General features: G+C 28.7%; 2 pseudogenes; one reads left to right on the top strand and one right to left on the bottom strand.

The window, feature by feature from the left end:
- The window catches only part of LOC140955094 (uncharacterized), a 48,595-nt pseudogene that overhangs the window by 6,165 nt on the left and 20,048 nt on the right, over positions 1-22,382 (bottom strand).
- On the top strand, positions 9,157-10,883 carry LOC118050657 (AAA-ATPase ASD, mitochondrial-like; annotated as a pseudogene).

Raw genomic sequence — 22,382 nt, 5'->3', positions numbered from 1 at the left:
TTGCGAGGAATATTATTTAAGATTTAAAATTAATTTCTTCACAAGTACTATTATGTTCATGACCAACACCAACATTGGCCTTGCTGAACTATTAAGAGTTTATGATATAAGAAAAATAAAAATGTAATTTTAGTTATGCTAATTTTATAAAAGGTTAGTCTATATATGTTAAGAATATATATATATATATATATATATATATATATATATACACACACACTCAATTTTTATTTTATTTTTTAAGCTTAAATCTTATTGTCAACATACCATATTATTAAAAAAAATACACTTTTAAAATCATTTAAGAAAATCTTAATTTTAATTAATACGTGAACTAATTTAAAAACATTCTTTATCATGAAATTAAACTCTGGTCGTGCTAGGCTGCTAGCTTTTTGTTTTTTGGTTTAATAAATAAAATATGTAGCCTTAATGGTCCAGAGACTGCATATATAAAATTGTGAACGTGAGGAAAGAGGAAGTAGCAAAGAAGAAGACACCATATCCATCGTTCATAGAATCTAGCAGCTGCTGGTTCTGAGAAATTTCCACCAGAGCTAGGAAAATAGAAAAAAGACGACAACTTTCTGGGAAACAAAGTTGACGACCAAGAAATCAAAGATAAGCAATTGAAAATTTTCCTAGCTAGTTCCCTTTCATGGAAAAAGTTGAGAAATTTTATTTTATGTTGTGTTTGGGAACGAGTACAAACCGCGTTATAAAAATTTTTGATTTTTTTGTTTAAAATAAAATATTTTTTTGTTTTGTTTTCAGATTGTTTTGATGTGATAAGATCAAAAATATTTTTTTCAAAATAAAAAAATTTATTTTAATGTATTTTTAAGCAAAAACACTTTAAACCATTACTGTTATCACAATCACAAACAGACCCATAATTTAGGTTCAGTGTCAAGAGTGTTTTTTAAAATTATTTGTTATTTTAAAAATATATAAAATTTTTTAATTTTAGAAATAAAAATATATAAAAAAATTAATTTAATATTATTTTCAAGTGAAATACATTTAAAAAAAAATACTAAAAAACAAAAATTATAGCCAGGACAAAGAAATCAAGGCCAGGCAATTCAATATAACTAATTATAATATATAATAAATTCATTGTAAAAATATATAAAGCTATAAAAGAAAAACGATACACATCATGTCATTTACGTTTTCTTCAAAATTAAATGAATTTGAATATCTTAAAACAAATTATCATCCATGATTTTTTTTTTAATCTTTCAAGTCAAATTTGATTTGATTGTAAGTTGTATATATCTCCACTTTAATTTTGGAACTTGTGATAAAACTAGAAGGTTTTCACTTAATCTAGAAATGATAATACCATGCTTCTTGTAATAAAAATAATTTTACTATCTTTTGTTTAATATATATATATATATATATATATATATATATATATATATAAAAGAAAAACGAATGTTTACATTATACTATTGAAATTAACATCCTTTAAAAAAAGAACCATAGATAATTAATTAAGAAATTATTGTAGTAAAATTATTGCTTATTTTGAGGGGGCTTTTGGTGCTTTTTTGACTAACAATCTAGTTAGCCATTAATAACTAGATTATTAACAACCTTGATGAATGTAACTCAACTGATTAATATTTAGGTTTGTTCTCTAAATATCTATATCAATTTGAATTTTATAAATCTCAGGAGTCAGAACCACTGAAAATTTATATGGTCATTAACTTTAGGACCCGTGAGATTAGTCGAGATGCACGTAAACTAGCCGGACATCCATATTAATAATAATAATAAATAACTAAACTATTAACAAATTATGATATAATAAAAATAATAATGTAATGTTGGTTATATTAATTTTAAAAAGTTAATTTAATGGTAAAAAATGTACATTCAATCATATTAAATTTATTTGAATGCACGAGAAAATTTAATTTTAATTAATGTATAAATTAAACAAAAAATATTCTTTATAATAAAATAAAAATATTCTTTATATATAAACTAAATTAATTAAGCATCACGTATGCTCCACCAGATCCCAAGGATGAAAAGATCGATAAAACCCTTATATAAAAAAAAAAACACATTGTCAAACGGTCGGCATCTTAAGTCTTAATTAGTGGCCGGCCGCAGCCAGGCAAGAATTGGATTACTTGTTCAATTACCTTTTGGACTAACCATGACATAACCATTGTGACCTCAATTGAGCAACGTCATGCATAGAGGGTACAGTGACCGCGGGAGGGATTCTATTTTTTTTTTTTTAATTAGATAACAATTATAATAAATACAATCCTTAATAATTTTCTTGTAAGGAGAACTTTATTCTAAAATTGTTTTTAAAAAGAGTTAAGAGATGTTTAAAGAAGGTACCGTGTATTCGGGTTTAGAAGAATGACCCTGTGTAAATTATTAAAAAAAAAAAAAATCTTTATACATGCATGGTACCTTCTAGAAGTAAGGTTGTCAATTTTGTTTTGATAGATACTTTATTTTTTTAATTAGAAAGGAATCTTTCAGTTTTGATGTGTTTCAATGTGTTATTTCAAGGTTGTACTGTTTATATATATATATATAATATATATATATATATATATATATATATTCAACAAACATAATTCAAATTTAAGATAAATTAACTATAAATTATGTAATACAAACACAATACCAAACAAATATAATTTTAAATTTAAAATATTTTTAAATAATCAAAATTAAATAGATCTTTAACTAAAAGTAATTCAACTTAAATAAAATATCAAAATATTATGAAAGTAAAATGTTTTTAACATAAATATTTTAAATATAAAGTTAGATCAATGTTATCAAGGCTAATGAGATCTAAAACATCTCTTATTTTGCTCAAATTTCTACAAGGTATAAACATGAAAAAAACAACATGAATATAAACCATATATATTAGTGATAAATCTAATTTTAAAAAATTAATATCATTGTTAATGAAAATAGTAATAATAATTTTTAATATTATTATTAATATCATTATTATTGAAAATAGTAATGAAAAAGAGCTTTTTATAGTTGGGTGGTTTAATTAATTAACTTGAATCAAGTTGAATTTGATTCAATGGCTTTTCAAGATCGGAACAGAACATGTAGATTGAAACTGGAACATTTCAGTTGAAATTTAGCAGAAAAATCCGGAACAGACCGAGATTTAAAATAAGATGAAAATTGTTTTTTTTTTTTTTTTGAATTAGTATAAAATGTTTCGACCATTCCAGGCGAAACAAAACAGAATTAACAATCTTATCTGGAAGTCCAACTCATATGCTTAGTTTTTTCTTTTGTTTTTGAATGAGTAATTTACATGTTATCCGCTCTAATTTTCTTTAAAAAAATCAGACCACATTTCAATCTCAGTAGGTAAATAGTATGTTATCTTCTAGTCCCTTTTTTTTGACCATCTCCAATTACTAGAATTACTAGAATGTTAGGATCCGAGTTTTAAGACTTTCATAGCTCGATTTTCGAACTTTTTCTATAAAAAAAATAATATCTCATGAACATCAAAAAAGTTAGGAAAAATTGAGAGAAATCCGAGATAGATGGTTCTGAGAAATTTCCACCAGAGTTAGGAAAATGGAAAAAGTTGACAACTTTTTGGGGAAAAAAAAGTAGAGAAATCAAGGTTAAGACGACCAAGAAATCAAGGCTAAGCAATTGAAAATTTTCCTCTTTCATGGAAAAAGTTGAGAAATTTTGTTTTAATTTGGTTCAGTACTGTCATGATGAAGAGTGCTTTTTTTAAATTATTTTTTATTTTAAAATATATTTAAATTATTTTTTAAATTTTTTAAAAAAAATCAATGCATTAAAAGCATATAAAAAAATTAATTTAATATTATTTTCAAGTAAAATATATTTTAAAAAATACTAAAAAACAAAAATGATAGCCACGACAAAGAAATCAAGGGTAAGCAATTCAATATAACTAATTATAATATATAATAAATTCATTGAAAAAATATATAAAGCTATAAAAGAAAAACGATACACATCATGTCATTTACGTTTTCTTTAAAATTAAATGACTTTGAATATCTTAAAACAAATTATCTATCATGATTATTAATTATAAGATCCATATTAAATTGTTTTTTAATCTTTCAAGTTAAATTTGATTTGATTGTAATTTGTACATATTTCCACTGTAATTTTGGAACTTGTGATAAAACTAGAAGGTTTTTCCTTAATCTAGAAATGATAATACCATGCTTCTTGTAATAAAAATAAATTTCCCTAGTTGTGTTTTTTTTTAATAAATAAAATAACTAATCCAATGGTCCAAAGGTTGGGAGAAGATTTCTTCTCTAAGCTCAACCATCTATTTGTTTTTTCATATAAACCTCAATTTCATTAATTAAACATATCAATTAGTATTTTGAATTATGAGATATATTTATTTTACAAACCTGTATTTAAAACCGAGTATTTACCATAAATTTAAAATATTTATATTATCAAACTTGTCATTATAAAACGTGCTTAAGTTAGAGAATTTAGTGATACATGTAATATGATATAAAATCTTAATAAAAATACACTTTTAAGTATTTATCATTTTTATTTTAACTAGCATAAGACCTGATTTTTTTTATATAGGAGACAATAGCAGGTTTTCAGTTGAAAATAAACCAAGAAACCTTATGAACCTCAGCCTATTTCAAACCCCAAAAAACCTATATTTACTCTAAAAATTAAAATCCATCAAAATAAAAAATAAATTTATGGTTCCCAATTTATATTTTATGACATGTTCAAAGAGAAATACAATCTCAATTGAACCCTTCTCTCTAAAACAAACTTCCTAATGTGTTTGAGATTATGGTAGCGGTTGTGGTTCAAAGTGCTTTTCGTTTAAAAATACATTAAAATAATATTTTTTTAAAAAAAATTATTTTTGATATCAGTACATTAAAATGATCTAAAAACATTAAAAAATATATTTTTAACAAAAAAAATTAAAAAATTAAGGAAACGTGATTTATACCGCGTTTTCCAAACAAGCTCTAACACTAAGATTAACATTTTTATGTCCGAAATGTGTTGGACCAAACACTTTCTATATCATTTTCTATTTTTTGATGACTTTTTCTTTTCTCTTTTAAATTCTAGAAACTGGAACATAAAACAAATAAATTTTAAGATTAAAATATGAAATCTTTAAAAGATTAGGAGAAGAAAATAAAAGACCAATAATAGTAAAAATGAATAGTAAGAGATTAGGGAGTGAACTATAGCTTTTTATACACCCAAATGAATAGTAAAAATGGTTGTGATTTTTATGAGTGTTAACTTTAATCCTTGTTATTTTAAATTTTTATTTGATTAAATTAAATTCTACTTTATAATATCAAACTTTAATTTAATGCTGAGATATGTTTTTTATTTTTATGAATATGTAATATTACATAAATTGAAATAAATTAAGTTAAAGGATGAAATTAAAAAAATTAAATCAACTGTAACTGTAAGGAAAAAAAAGGGAACTAACTTCTACTATATTGTGGTAAACTAGAGGGCAGCTGGGTCTTGATACGTGTGAGAATCTTGATACCTTCAAGATAACATTATGGGTCAAGTAATGACGTGGCTCCATACAGATGAAGCAGAGAAAAGATGAACAGTAGAAAGTCTTGCATTCAAACTTGATGGTTGCTTGTTTTCAAACTTGACGATTGATTAATTTTCTTGTTTCAAAATTAAATATTTAATTTAAGTTTTGTATTTTTAAATCTAATTATGCTTGATCTTTCTTTTTATTATTTTATAACTTGTTTATTTCTTGTTTCAAGAGTTGAAGAGGAAAGATGGTTGGGAGTATATTATATATATATTTTTTAATAAAATGCTATCAATTTTTTTTTTTTATTAATATAAGGTTCGAGCTAATTTGTACATACCTTGACTAATTCCACGGATCTTAAAATTAACAACTACTTAAACTTCCAATGAGTCTGAAGTTTGTGAAACTCAAACCGGTGATTGATTTATAAGGAACAAATCTAGAGTCTGATCAAATTATGCTATCAAATCAAGAATATTTAACATTAATAGGAAATTATTTTAATTGTTTTAAATATTATGAAAAATTAATTAATTTGAATTAAAGTAAATGGATAATTAACATGTAGCAAGTTAAAGACTAATTAATATAACAAATATTTATAAAATCTCATCAAATTATAAATTAAGATTTTCAATTAAAGTCTTTTATTTGCAAGGAAAATTATTTAAGATTCAAAATTAATTTCTTCACAAGTACTATTATGTTCATGACCAACACAAACATTGGCCTTGCTGAACCATTAAGAGTTTATGATATAAGAAAATAATAATGTAATTTTAGTTATGCTAATTTTATAAAAGGTTAGTCTATGTTAAGAATACACACACACACACACTCAATTTTTTGATTTTTTAAGTTTAAATCTTATTGTCAATATACCATATTATATAAAAAAAACACTTTTAAAATCATTTCAGAAATTCTTAATTTTAATTAATACGTGAACTGATTTAAAAATATTCTTTATCATGAGATTAAACTCTGGTCGTGCTAGCTTTTTGTTTTTTTTGGTTTAATAAATAAAATATGTAGCCTTAATGGTCCAGAGGCTGCATATACAAAATTGTGAAACGTGATGAACGAGGAAGTAGCAAAGAAGAAGACACCATATCCATCGTTCATAGAATCTAGCAGAGCTAGGAAAAAGAAAAAAAGTTGCCGACTTTTTGGAAAAAATAAAAAAGTAGGCAAATCAAGGCCAGGCAATTAAAAGTTTTTCCTAGCTAGTTCCTCTTTCATGGAAAAAGTTGATAAATTTGTCTTATTAATCTGGATTCAGTATAGTAATGAAGAGTGTTTTCAAAATTATTTTTTATTTAAAAATATATATTAAAATATTTTTTTTTAGAAATCAATACATTAAAAGAATATAAACAAATTAATTTAACATTTTTTTAAATAAAATAATTTTTTTTTAAAAATAAAAATCAAACCAAACAAAAAATAACCCCTTCCAGTAATTTGTACATATCTCCACTGTAATTTTGGAACTTGTGATAAAACTAGAAAGTTTTTCCTTAATCTAGAAATGATAATATCATGCTTCTTGTAATAAAAATAATTTTACTATCTTTTTGTTTAATATATATATATATATATATATAAGAAAAACGAATGTTTACATTGTACTATTGAAATTAACATCCTTTTGAAAAAAGAACCATAAATAATTAATTAAGAAATTATTGAAGTAAAATTATTGCTTATTTTGAGGGGGTTAAAAAACTGGTCCTTTCTAGTGCTTTTTTATTATAATTTTCACCTCATAGTGTCGACTAACCATCTAGTTAGCTACTAATAACTGAACTATTAATAATATGAGGGGTATAACTCAGATAATCAGATTCTAGATTTATTTTTTAGAAATTAATAATAGTTTAGATCTTATAAATTTTAGGGCGAGTGGAAATTTATATAAAAAATTAACTAAATTATTAACATATTATGATATAATAAAAATAATAATGTAATGTTGGTTATATTTATTTTTAAAAGTTAATTTAATGGTTAAAAATATATATTCAATCTTATTAAATTTATTTGAATGCTCGAGAGAATGTAATTTTAATTAATGTATAAGTTGAACCAAAATATTCTTTATAATAAAATAAAAAATGCCCTAGTTGTGTTTTTTTAATAAATAAAATAACTCATCCAATGGTCCAGGGGCTGCTTCGTAGCGCAGGAGAAGACAACGTATCTATTGTTCAAAATTCCCAACTGCCCCAAATTAAATAAATATTCAACTGCTGCTGAGAAATTTCCACCTGCCCGAGGAACTTGCAATTAAAATAATATATATATTATATATATATATATAAAGCTATCAAAGGAAAAAGATACACATCTAAGTCATTTTATATTTGATTCAAAATAAAATAAATTTGGATTTCTTAAAATAAATTATGTTCTATAATTACTGTGATGATTATTAAAAGTGTTTTAAACAACTCAATTATTATAAAAATAAATACGAAATGAAAGAAAAAAAGATAAGAATTCTCCTCAATTGATTTATATTTTTCTTCATACTTTAATCTAAATACAAAGAATTTATATATAGGTTAAGTTGGAAATATTATTTTATTTTTAATAAATAAATAAATAATATATATTATTTAACAAAAATAAATGATAATTTCATTTTTTTTTATATATATTTTGAATTAAAATAATATTTCCACTCTAATTTGGAACTTGGGTTAAAACTATACTGTTTTCTCTTAATCTAGAAATTATAATATCGTGCATCTTGTAACAAAAAATAATTTTATTATCTTTTGCTTAAAATATTTTTTAATATCAAATAGTAAGAATTACTCTAAACTTAATACATACAACAACCAGAAAGTAAGTTAAAATTTATTAAAAAGTCATGGAGGAAATTTATTTCCATCTTGACCAGTAGGATTAAACAAACGTTAAGGTCATAATTGTAATAACAGAGAGACAAATATTAAAAAGAGGATCCAAATTAACCTAAATTAATTATTTTTATTAAAATAATATATTTTTTAAAAAATAACTTGGTAGTTAATTAAATTTTTAAATTAAAAAATTTCACTGAATTAATGTATTTTTCATTGAAGCTTAAAACATGAATTTCATGAGAGACTTGGCCTTTTAAAGTTATGTTTTCATTTTTTAATATCAACCCATTAAAATTTAAAAATATTAAAAAAAATATTAATTTAAAATAAAACATTTTATTATTTTTTAAAAACACATTTAAAATAAAAAAAATAAACAGCCTGTAATATCTGTCAAATATCTATGGTTGAGCGGTAATGTACACCACCGTCCAAACTGTATCGGAAAAGACAAAACCATGGTCCCAGAAGTCCTCTGGCGTCAGCTTGCTTGTAGGAACTATCTAGGAAAAGACGAAGTTGACTATAGATTGTCTGCCAGGAAAGCCACTATACATGCAGTCTTGCAGGACAAGCATGCATGCGTCACCTGTGACACTGATGACTTAGCCAATAAGATTAGCTATCTCCGCTTGCCGGGCTATAAAGTTCTTGCACAAGTGGAGAGGAAAGAGGAGGAGGAGGAGGAGAATCGAACAGACAAAAGAAATGAATCCAGCAGATATGTTTACTCAAGTAGGTTCTGTGATTGCAAGTGTTTATGTTTGCTTGGGCCATGTTCAAGCAATATTGTCCGTATAGTGTACAAGAATATTTTGATAAATACTCCAAAAGGGCCTTCACTTTCGTTTACCCTTACATTCAAATTAGCTTCAATGAATTCACCGGCGACCGTTCATGCGTAGTGAAGCTTACTCTGCCATTGAGAACTATCTTGGTTCTCGTTCATCTACGCAAGCAAAGCGGCTCAAGGCTGATGTTGTCAAGAACAGCCAGTCGGTTGTTCTTAGCATGGATGATTATGAAGAGGTTGGGGATGAATTCCAGGGAGTCAAACTTAGGTGGGCTTCAGGGAAACATATTTCCAAGACGCAATCTGTTTCTTTCTATCCCGTAACGGATGAGAAGAAGTACTACAAGCTCACTTTCCATAAGAGACACCGGCAACTCATCCTCGGGGATTACTTGAATCATGTCTTGAAAGAGGGTAATGAAATCAAGGTGAGGAATCGTCAGAGGAAGCTTTACACTAACAGTGGATCGTACTGGAGGCATGTGGTGTTTCAGCATCCGGCTAGTTTCGAGACGCTTGCAATGGAGGCAGAGAGGAAGCAGGAAATCGTTGATGATCTTGTCATATTCAGCAAGGCTGAAGACTTCTATGCAAGAATTGGAAGGGCCTGGAAGCGAGGGTATCTGCTTTTCGGTCCACCAGGGACTGGTAAATCAACTATGATTGCAGCCATGGCCAATCTTTTGAACTACGATATATATGATCTTGAACGACTGCTGTGAAGGACAACACTGAGTTGAGAAAGCTACTGATCGAGACAACAACAACCAGGTCCATTATTGTGATTGAGGATATTGACTGTTCTCTTGACCTAACCGGTCAAAGGAAGAAGAAGAAGGAGGAAGAGGGGGAGAGAGACGAGAAGGATCCAAAGCCGAAGCTGCCCAAGGAAGAAGATAGCAAACAGAGTCAGTCACTCTTTCTGGGATTTTGAATTTTGTTGATGGACTCTGGTCAGCTTGCAGAGGAGAAAGACTGATTGTTTTCACGACTAATTTTTGTGGAGAAACTTGATCCAGCTCTCATCAGGAAAGGAAGGATGGACAAGCACATAGAATTGTCCTATTGTAGCTTCGAAGCATTCCAGGTTTTGGCGAAGAACTACCTTCGACTTGATTCACACCATTTGTTTGCCAGAACATCCAGGAGTTGTTGGGGGAAACCAAAATGACTCCTGCTGAAGTAGCAGAGCATTTGATGCCGAAAGACTATTCTGGAGACGCCACGGTTTGCTTGGAGGCCTCATAGGAGCACTCGAGAAGGCGAAAGAGGGACGCTATATATTGAAAGCAGAAGAAGAAGCAAAAAAAAAGGAGAAGGAGAGTGCTAGATTGAAAGCAGAGAGGAAGCAAAAGAGAAAGAGAAGGAGAAAGCAAAAAGCTGAAGAAGAAGCAAAAGAGAAAGCAAAAGTTGCAGAAGAAGCCAAAAGAGAAGGATTCGTCAGCTGCAGAGAATGCAAAGAAGAAAGTAAAAGACAATGGTTTCTGTGAAAATGGAAAATGGAGAACTGGATAACAAAGAAAATAAGCAGGAGGGCTTCAGCCACTGAAGGTCAGCTCTGCAGTATTTGGGATTGAAAGAAGCTGGTCTCTTGAGACAGAATAATCACATTTCTATGATTTTAATGACTGTAAGATTATCGCAACAATGGTGATATCCATATCAACAGTCTTCTTAGCATGATTAAACCACTTCAAGCTTGATTAAAGATTGTAGTAGTTTACCTTAATGCTATCTTTTATGGTTATTTCTTCGTTAGTCACTTTCCTCTGTTTAAAATCCTCGACTTCTGCTAGTCCAGAAAATCAAGAATCACTTACAAGGGCATCTCCAAAATCTCCTAGCCAGTTATATCTCCATGGCTGATCTCAAATCATCAGTTCTCCGATTGAAGTACCCCTAGGGAAGCATCTCTGTAAACTCCCCCGTAAACTCCCCTGTAAAAGGAATAACAAAAGACCTCGATAAGTAATAGAAACTCGGGACTTAAAGAGATAGATAAATGAGGAAAATAAATACAAATGTGCATTGTAATGGAGCGGGAATGACTAGTTGAAACAAAGATTATGACTATTAATTTTTTTAAAAAAATTATGACATCAACCGAAACTAGCAATAAGTTTTGATGGATAGAAAGATTTAGAAAAAATTAAAATAAATGTTTTTTTGAGAATGAGTAATAATTTTGAGGAATTACAATGAACATGAAGAATTAAAGTTAAGAAAGAATTGCATGTTAAAAAATATTGATTTGTAAACCTGAATAAAAATCAGGTAAAGTTATATCGCGAACCAGTAACAAGTTCGTAAATAAGATAATTAGTTAAAAGAAAAATAAATATAGTTGTGATAAGAAAATGATCCCAAGAATTTAATAAATAATTTGATAAGGATAGAATAATAAAAAATTAGATTTTTGATGAAAAATAATAAATAGTCTAGTTTATGTTATCGGCATAACTCTTAATTTAACCATTAAATCGACTTCACATTTCACGAGTAGTCTCATGATATGTTTCTCTATCTTGAGTTAGAATTTCAAAAACAATCAAAAATTTAAAACGATTGGAGACAAAAATACCTGTAGATTTACTAATGGCAATTTCATAAATAGGTGGAAAAAAATGGAAAAACTCAGTTTTTTCCTCTCTTTATAACGGGTCCTGCTAGAAAAATGTTAGAGGGGAGAGTTCTTCATCTTTTACTTGAGTTTTAATTGAAGAAAACCTAGGAAAACCATTGTTTAGGGCATGAGAGATGAAAAGGATGGGATTTTAAACACGATCAAACATCCTTTTGATAACATTGCCTTAAATTTAAATTTCACTTTAAATTCACTATTTTAATATTCTTCAATAATTTTCTCGTTACGTTAAAATAGTACTACACTGTCAGAGATGCATTAATTACCCGCACTTGCTTTATGCAAATTGCAAAATGACCAATAGATTCACGACAGACTTAGTAATTTTAAAATTATTATTAATTTAGTCTGTCATGATCCTCGAGTCGTGAACAATTCCCTTAAGAGAAACAAAATCCATAAAATTTTTCCATCGGTTGAATGAGTGAAACAATTCTCTTTGCCTCTTAGGACAACATCGAATGGACCTCGTTAAACCTGTCATGTTTCCATCATGATGTATTGTAAATAGTTCTCTTCACCTCGCTTGAAATACACTCCGAGAGGGAAAAATCCATCAATAATGTGCACAATGAATGACAAAATTGTATCTCTATTCATGTCTATCCTCCCTACAAAAAAGTTTCAATTGGAAGCTGGCATGAACTGATAAGGAATGCAATACACCACATCACTCTCCATAATTGTAGGAGATAATAATAGCTAGATAGATTTGAACAATTGTTTCAAGTGTTTGTTTCCTACCATAACCATACCTGAGCATTGTCTATATATATAATTCTCTCACCACAGAACAAGTTGTGGCTTTACAATTACTTTCATGGGTATCAGAGTAGTATATGATCATATCCATCGATTCCAATGGCTTCAACTGCTCTAAATTCTTCTCTTTCTCTTTAAACAATGTTTCATATGATCACCATCAAGATTTCTTCTACCAACTATTTTTTATGGCGAAATCAGAATTTTGCCATTCCTAAATTCTCAAAACCTACTTGTTATATTGATGGATCTTTGCATGAGCCTCCGGAATCCATTCCTCTCAGATTCAACTAGTATTCCCGAAATCACAAATTCTAATTTGTGATTTCTATTTTTTTTTTCTTTTCATCCCGATGAAATTATAGCCCGGGTAATTAAAGTAAATGGAATATTAACATGTAGTAAGTTAAAGACTAATTAATATAAAAAAAATGTTTATATAAAATCTCATAAATTATAATTTTAAGATTTTGAAATGAAAGTCTTTTATTTGCGAGGAATATTATTTTAAGATTTAAAATTAATTTCTTCACAAGTATTATGTTTCATGGACCAACACCAACATGGCCTTGCTGAACCATCAAGAGTTTATGATATAAGAAAAATAATAATGATTTAAGTAATGCCTAATTTTTATAAAAGGTTAGTCTATGTTAAAAATATATAATCAATTTTTTTTATTTTTTAAGTTTAAATCTTATTTTCAAATATACCATATTATTAAAAAAAATACTCTTTTAAAATCATTTAAGAAATACTTAATTTTAATTAATACCGTGAACTAATGTTTAAAAATATTCTTTATCATGAAATTAAACTTTGGTCATGCTTTTTGTTTTTTGGTTAATAAATAAAATATGTAGCCTTAATGGTCCAGAGATTGCATATATAAAACTGTGAACGTGATGAAGGCCGCATTTGTTTGCTGGAAAAGTTTTTTTTTGGAAAGTGAATTCCGGAAAAATGAATTATTTTATGATATTTGGTAGTGTAATGAAAAAAATAAGTAGGAAAACACTTTTCAATGTTTGTTATGTTATGGAAACATGAGTTGGAAAATAACTTATTAATGCTTTATTTTTCTCAAATTTATTAAAATAATGAGGAACAAATCTTACAAATTAAAAGGTTGAATGATAATGAAATTGAAAAAAAAAAAATATAATTTCATTAAATTATCTCAAATAAAATAAATAATAATCTAAATAATAGAGATCAAATCCTATAAAATAAAAAAAAATAAAAATGAAGAAATTAAATAATAATAGTTAACATTTCATAAATTATTTCAAATAAATAAGTAACAATTAAAAAAATGAGGATCAAATTTGATAATAAAAAATTCAATAAAAAATCATAAGGGAAAAGAAAATAACAATTATAAACATAAGGACCAAAGTTAACAAAAATTAAATTTAAGAGATGAAATTATAAAATAAATATTTTTTTAAAAATTTAATAGCAATCAAAAGTTTGAGGATCAAATTTAAATTATAATAGCAAATAAATAATATGATATTTTCTAAATTTTTCACAATTTCTGGAAAACTATTTTTCCCCAAATTTTTCAGGAAAAACACTTTCCTGAAAACCAAGCCAAAATTTTCTTTGACTGCGAAAGTATTTTTTTGTTGACTAAATTTTCTAATGGACACAATATACATAGAAAGTTTTGAAAGATTATTTTTCAGAAAACAAACATAGCATAAAAAGGAAGTAGCAAAGAAGAAGACACCATATCCATCGTTCATAGAATCTAGCAGCTGTTGGTTCTGAGAAATTTCCATAAGAAGCTACGAAAATAGAAAACTTGACAACTTTTTGGGATAAAAAAAGTAGAGAATCAAGGTTAAGACGACCAAGAAATCAAGGCTAAGCAATTGAAAATTTTCCTAGCTAGTTCCTCTTTCATGGAAAAAAAGTTGAGAAATTTTGTTTTAATTCGGTTCAGTATCGTATCGAGGAGTATTTTTCAAAAATTATTTTTTTTAAAAATATATTAAATTTAACCAGTTGAAAAAACCTGACTTAAATCGCATTTCAAATTTTTTAAAAAACTGAATGGTTCGTTATTTTTTTTGGTTTTATAAAGTTTGAAACTGAAAAAGCCAAACCCCGATCCCAAACAAAAAAAAACAGAGCCAACTGGAAAAAAAACTTGATCCAAACCGGAAAAAAAACCGAGTCGAACCAAAACAAATTGATTTTATTCTAAATCGAACTGAACCCAAAACTGCGTATGTTTGAACCGGTTTGATTTTTTTAAATACCAGTTTAGTTATTTTTCTTTTAATTAAAAATCAAATCAAACGGAAAATAATTACTGCTTATTAATTTGTACATATCTCCACTGTAATTTTTGGAACTTGTGAATAAAAACTAAAAGGTTTTTTCCTTAATTTAGAAATGATAGTACCTTTTTTTTTTTATAATTATAAATGCATATTATTTTATTTTTTTTTTAAAATAAAAATTAACTGGAATAACCTAATAATCCAGTTCTCAGAACTTGTTCAAATTTGAAATCTAAACCTCAAATAGCCGAGTTTAAAAAACTATTTTACAGATGCTGCGTAGCGCAGAAGAAGACAACGGTATATATTGTTTCTCTTAATCTAGGAAATTATAATATCGTGCTTCTTGTAACAAAAATAATTTTATGTATTCTTTGCTTAAAATATTTTTTAATATCAAATAATAAGAATAACTCTAAACTTAATATACAAACAACCAGAAAGTAAATTAAAATTTAAAAGTTTCATTAAAATAATGGAAAATTTCTTTTATAAACAACATGCTTATTAAAAATCATAAAACAAATATTAATTATTTTATATTTGGGTCACTACGGGCAAACCCAAATTAATATTTTCATTAAAGCAATATATTTTTATTTGTTAAATGACTGATTGGATTTAAATCAAGTTTTTCTAGTCAATTAAATTGGTAAATTTAAAATATTTTCCATTTAAACTTAAAAATCAGGTTGAGTCACAATATTCATGAGATTACATGGCTTCGTATCTATTGGTTTGAGCGGTAATGTACACCACCGTCAAACTGTATCGGAAAAGACAAGACCATGGTCCATGAAGTCGTCTTGGCGTCAGCTTGCTTGCAGGAACTATCTAGGAAAAGACGAAGTTGACTTATAGATGTCTTGCCATGAAAGCCACTATACATGCCGTCTTGCAAGACAAGCATGCATCGCGTCACCTTGTGACACTGCTGACTAGCCAATAAGAGTTAGCTAATCTCCGCATTGCCGGCTATAAAGTTCTTGCACAAAACACGCAAGTGCGAGAGGAAAGAGGAGGAGAATCGAACAGACAAAGAAATGAACCCAAGCAGATATGTTTACTCAAGTAGGTTTCTGTGATTTTGCAAGTGTTATGTTTGCTTTGGCCATGTTCAAGCCAATATTGTCCGTATTAGTGTACAAGAATATTTTTGATAAATACTCCAAAAGGGCCTTCACTTTCGTTTACCCTTATCATTTCAAATTAGTTCAATGGAAATTCACCGGCGAACCGGTTCATGCGTAGTGAAGCTTACTCTGCCATTGAGAACTATCTTGTTCTCGTTTCATCTACGCAAAGCAAAGCGGCTCAATGGCTGATGTGCTCAAGAAACAGCCAGTCGGTTGTTCTTAGCTATGGATGATTATGAAGAGGTTGGGATGAATTCCAGGGAGTCAAAACTTAGTGCGGCTTCAGGGGAAACATATTTTCCAAGACGCAATCTGTTTCTTTCTATCCCGTAACGGATATGAGAAGAAGTACTACAAGCCTCACTTTCCATTAAAGACACCGGGCAACTCATCCTCGGGGGATTACTTGAATCATGTCTTGAAGAGGGTAATGAAATCAAGGTGAGGAATCGTCAGAGGAAGCTACACTAACAGTAGAATCTACTGGAGCAATGTGGTGTTGTCAGCATCCGCTAGTTTCGAGACGCTTGCAATGGAGGCAGGAGAGGAAGCAGGAAATCGTTGATTGATCTTGTCATATTCAGCAAGGCTGAAAGACTTTCCTATGCAAGAATTGGAAAGGGCCTGGAAGCGAGGGTTACTCTTTCGGTCCACCAGGGACTGCGTAAATCAAACTATGATTGCAGCCATGGCCAATCTTTGAACTACGATAATTGATCTTGAACTGGACTGCTGTGTAAGGACAACACTGAGTTGAGAAAGCTACTGATTCGAGACAACAACCAGGTCCATTTATTGTGATTGAGGATATTGGACTGTTCTCTTGACCTAACCGTCAAAGGAAGAAGAAGATAGGAGGAAGAGGGGAGAGAGACGCAGAAGGATTCCAAAGCGAAGCTTGCCAAGGAAGAAGATTAGCAACAGAGTCAGGTCACTCTTTCTGGGATTTTTGAATTTTTGTTGATGGACTCTGGTAGCTTGCAGAGGAGAAAGACTTGATTGTTTTCACGACTAATTTTGTGGAGAAATTATCCAGCCTCTCATCAGGAAAGAAGGATGGACAAGCACATAGAATTGTCCTATTAGCTTCGAAGCATTCCAGGTTTGGCGAAAGAACTTACCTTCGACTTGATTCACCACCACTTGTTTGCCAGAATTCCAGAGTGTTGGGGAAACCAAAATGACTCCTGCTGAAGTAGCAGAGCATTTTGATGCCGGAAGACTATTTTCTGGAGACGCCACGGTTCTTGGAGGAGGGCCTTCATAGGAGAGCACTCGGAGAGCGAAAGAGGACGCTATATTGAAAGCAGAAGAAAAGAAGCAAAAGAAAAGGAGAAGGAGAGTGCTAAGATTGAAAGCGAAGAAGAAGCAAAAGAGAAAGAGAAGAGGAAAAGTAAAAAGCTGAAGAAGAAGCAAAGAGAAAGGCAAAAGCTGCAGAAGAGGCAAAAGAGAAGGATTCGTCAGCTGCAGAGAATGCAGAAGAAAGTAAAAGACCAATGTTTCTGTGATAATGGAAATTTGGAGAACTGAGATAACAAAAGAAAATAAGCAGGAGGCTTCAGCCACTGAAGGTCAGCTTCTGCAGTATTTGGGATTGAAGAAGCTTGGTCTCTTGAGACAGAATATCACATTTCTATGATTTTAATGACTGTAAAGATTTTATCGCAACAATGGTATATTCCGATATCAAAACAGTCTTTCTAGCATGATATAAACCACTTCAAGCTTGATTAAAGAGTACGTAGTAGTTACCTTAATTGCCTATCTTTTTAATGGTTATTTCTTCGTTAGTCCACTTATCCCCTTTTGTTAAAATCTTCAACTTCTGCTAGTCCAGAAAATTCAGAATCACTTACAAAGGGCATCTCCAAAATACTCCTTGCCAGTTATATCTCGAGGCTATCTCAAATCATTAGCTCTGCGATTGAAGCTATCTCTAGAAGCATCTCTGTAAACCTCACGTAAAAGTTTGATCGAGATAATAAGACCTTGATTAGTAATGGAAAACTCGGAACTAAAAGAGATAGATAAATGAGGAAAATAAAATAATGGAGGGAATTTGATTCCCCTTAAAATAAATTTAAAGCGTATTTCAAGGATTATAACTTTTATTTTAAAACAGAATTCATGGGGACGTCACAACGAGTTTTGCATGGATAGAAGAATTAGAAAAATATAAAGTAATTTTATTTTTTGAGAATGAGAAATAATTCTGAGGAAAATCTATAATGAACATGAAGAATGAATTTAAAAAGAATTGCATGTAAAAATATTGATGCTAAACCTAAATAAAAATCGGTTTAAAGTTATCGCGAACCGAGAACAAGTTTGTAAATAAGATAATTAGTAAAATCGAAAATTAAATATACTTGGAATAAGAAAATGGTCCAAAGGATTTAGTGAAATAATTGGTATAATTTATGCCAAGGATAGAATAAGAAAAATTAGATTTCTAATGAAAAATCACAAATAGTCTAGTTTTACGCTATCAAGCTGACCTTTTTAATCCGACTGTTGGATCAAGCTTAAATTCACATGTAGTCTCATGACCACATTTATTCTACCCTCGGAGTTTATAATTTGATAGCGATCATAATTTTTTAAAACCATATAAGATTAGTAGTAGCCACACAACAAAAAATACCATGTAGATTTATTAATTTGGCAATTTTTCATAAATAAGGTTGGAATAAATGGGAAAAAAAATCAGTTTTGTTTTTGTATTGCAATTGAATTGTTGATTTGTGTGTTGGGAAGGTTAGTATAATTAAAGTATGGTCAGGTTAATTTGAAATGCTCCCCAGGTGTTGATAAATGGTAATTTAATGTGTTTGGAAAAAAAAGGTTGCTTGTGCGTGTAAGATGATTTCAAATGATTAAGTTAAATTTTATCAAAATAATAATGAAGTTTTTAGAATTGATGAGAAATAATAATTTTGAAGAAATAATTTTTGTTGAGCCTAAATGTGAGCTAAGACTCGCGTGAATTAATTCTGGGTTATATGAATGACAACTAAATGGTTGATATGAAAATCCTTGCAAGAAATTAGAAAGAGATACCAAATAATGATGAGTATATTACATTATAGAATTTTGCATTAACCGTTCAACCAATTGGATTGACCAAGTTGAATCAGTTGACTGTTTTATCTGAAAGTGAGACTACAACATCTATGAATGAGTAGTTTCTTAAAAATAATGAATTGTGTGAAATCAAGGGTTAAATTAAAAAAAATTAAAAGTTTGATAGTCAATTAGGGGTCCAATTGAATAAATAAAAAACCAAGAATCAAATTGTAAAAGCACTCAATTTTAGGGTTGGTAATTGAGATTAACAATGATGAAATTGCATGAAATTAAAGAGTTAAAGATGCAATTCTAAGTGACTGTCACTAAATCAAGCTTGATCACCCCGGAACCAGGTCTCAAGTTGACTGTCACTAAATTGATCTAATAGGTAAGACCGAGTTTGATATCTATGGTTATTAGAATCGACCTAATGTGTAAGAAGGCAATCCCAGGAACTCAGGATAGGCTAGCAAGATAGGTGAGTATAGTTGATATTGTGTTTGAGTGATATTTTTTTCAAATCAGATCCAAAAATATACTTTTATAAAATATTTTTTTAAATGATAATGGTGATGATGATGCGTGAGATGAATAGTATTGAAAGAGATAATAATTAATGGTAGAGAGATCGAGATTAATACACAATTAAAATAGTTGGATAATATTATAAATAAATTATTATTTAATAAAATGATTTACTAAACTTTACGTGTAAGAAACAAACAATACATTAATTAATCGTTATGATTGAGCTGACAAGTACTAATACTACGTAGTGTTTGGAAAGTAGTGTTGGAAAGATGATGTAGATGTTGTTTTTTTTAAGGAGTATATTTTATTTTAGAAATTTGTTAAAATAATAATATATATTTTTTATAAAAATGATTTACGTTTAAACTTTACGTGTTAAAACAAACCAATACATTAATTAATCGTTATGATTGAGCTGACCAGTACTAATACTACGTAGTGTTTGGAAAGTAGTGTTTGGAAAATGATGTAGATGTTGTTTTTTAAAGTATATTTTATTTAGAAATTTTTTAAAATAATATATATTTTTTATAAAATAATAGAAACAATTAAACACAAATTATTAAAGTTAGAGTAAAATTAATAATATCTTCCAACATATTCAATTACTAATTGTAACATCAATCACATTAACAATATTAATTCAACAAATTATTAAATAATTATGCCATACAACAATAAAATATATTCAATAAATTAAAAAAAAAAATTATAGCCTTACAAAATTAAAATCAATGGAAAGAATTAAACACAATCATGCAATAATATAAAAAAATACTTATTATTCCAACATATCCAATTACTAATTCTAAGGTAAATCAACATTAACAATTATAATTCAACAAATTTATTCAAAATTATGTCAATACAACAATAAACTATATTCAATAAATTAAAAAAAAAATTATAAACTAACAATTAAAAACAATGGAAATAATTAAATACAATCATGCAATAATAGAGTAAAATTACTAATTATTCCAACATATGCAATTACTAATTCTAAGGTAAATTCAACATTAACAACAAATATTCAACAAATTAACTAATAACAATTATGCCAATATAACAATAAAAAAATATTCAATAAATTCAAAAAAAAAACTATAGACTTTAGGAAAGGAAATATGCATACCTTAATAATGTGTTGAAACAAAAACTTTATCTACATTACAAAAAAAATACAACAAAACAAAAAACATAAAAAGAAATAAAAATAACTATAAATGAAATAAAATAAAATAAAATAGTAAAAAAAACACATACCTTTTAATGTGATGAAGATTCACAACCCAAGCTTGCTAGATATTCAACAAAACTTGAAGATATTATTGAGAGGAAAAAAATCAAAACTTTAAAGTGATAAACGGAGAGAAGAAAAAATGAAATTAAAAGGGGCGGCCGCATGAACTTATAGGCCAGTTTTACCGACGGGAATTCACCGACGGATATAAAAAATTATTATTATTTAAATTAAATCCGTCGGTTAACATGGTGCTAATAGATAATATTTAAATTATTATTTTTGAATTTTTTCACGGTTCGTCGGTATTTCTGTTTGGTAATCTGACTCCGGTCAGAGGTTCATTTAATGCAGACCCTTTGGATTTCGCACATTCTGTCGGTATTTCGGTTGGTAATTTTTGGCCGCCGACAAATTACCGACGACCGTAATACCGTTGGGGAGTTCGTCTGTGATTGTCGGCATTTCGCGTAATTGGTTTTTCGAATTCTCTGTGAGATTGCTGACGAACATTATTATGTCGATAAGGTCGTCGGTGATGGTGGCATTTCGCGTAATAATTTTCCAAACTCTCTGTGAGATGCCAACGGATTTTAATATGTCGGGTATTGTTGTCGGCGAATCCGTCGGGTAACGGCGTTGGTGATAAATGGCATTTCATGTAATAATTTCAAACTCTCTGTGAAGATGCCAACGGATATGGACGTTAGTAAGTTGCATTTTACATGAAATAATTATATGTATTGTCTATTTACCTTCCTGCAAAAACTTAACTGATAAACTATCCATCGCATAAAACAAATAACAACATTGCCGTTAAACAGTAAATATTTATGTTACAAAATATATCATTCATAATCTAATTACATGAGAAAAAGGGTTTTACATAGGGCTTTATTTTGATAGGTAGTCGAAATTTTCTTCTCTTCCTCATCAATTGAATTGTCATCACCTTTATTGCAATCTTTAATATGAAATATCATCTTCAGGAGTACTAAGTCCCAACATAAGCTCGATCTCTTTATCAGTGATGTCATCAATCCAACATGCGAGCTCTCCAGGGGAAAGAGCTGCTTCATTATTGCTCGATCCTGCTTCATATTTATTTCTTTTTTGTCTGGAGGGCCATCCATAGCTGGCACGGGGCCGCATCTTGAACTTCTTCAGGAACTTTCTCACATATTTTAACACCACGCCCTCTCACTCCTGACAAATGCCATTTGATCCTCGAAATGGAAGTCCTCTGGGAAAATAAAATGCCCACAAAACTTAGATTTCATGCTACCATTATTCATAACTTCAACATCATTCCAGAATGGATCGGTTGATCGAACCATTTTTCCTATAGAAAAAAAAAAAGTCACAGTATTGAATAAAAATTAATTGGAAGTTACATTAATTGTGGAAAAAGAAGGATTAAAACAGAAAATAATATATATATATACAT

The sequence above is a fragment of the Populus alba genome, chromosome 19 (genome assembly GCF_005239225.2).
Source record: "Populus alba chromosome 19, ASM523922v2, whole genome shotgun sequence".
Taxonomy (NCBI): Eukaryota; Viridiplantae; Streptophyta; class Magnoliopsida; order Malpighiales; family Salicaceae; genus Populus; species Populus alba.
Note: the sequence above shows the minus strand (reverse complement) of the source record. Positions and strands in the feature narration are given on the sequence as shown.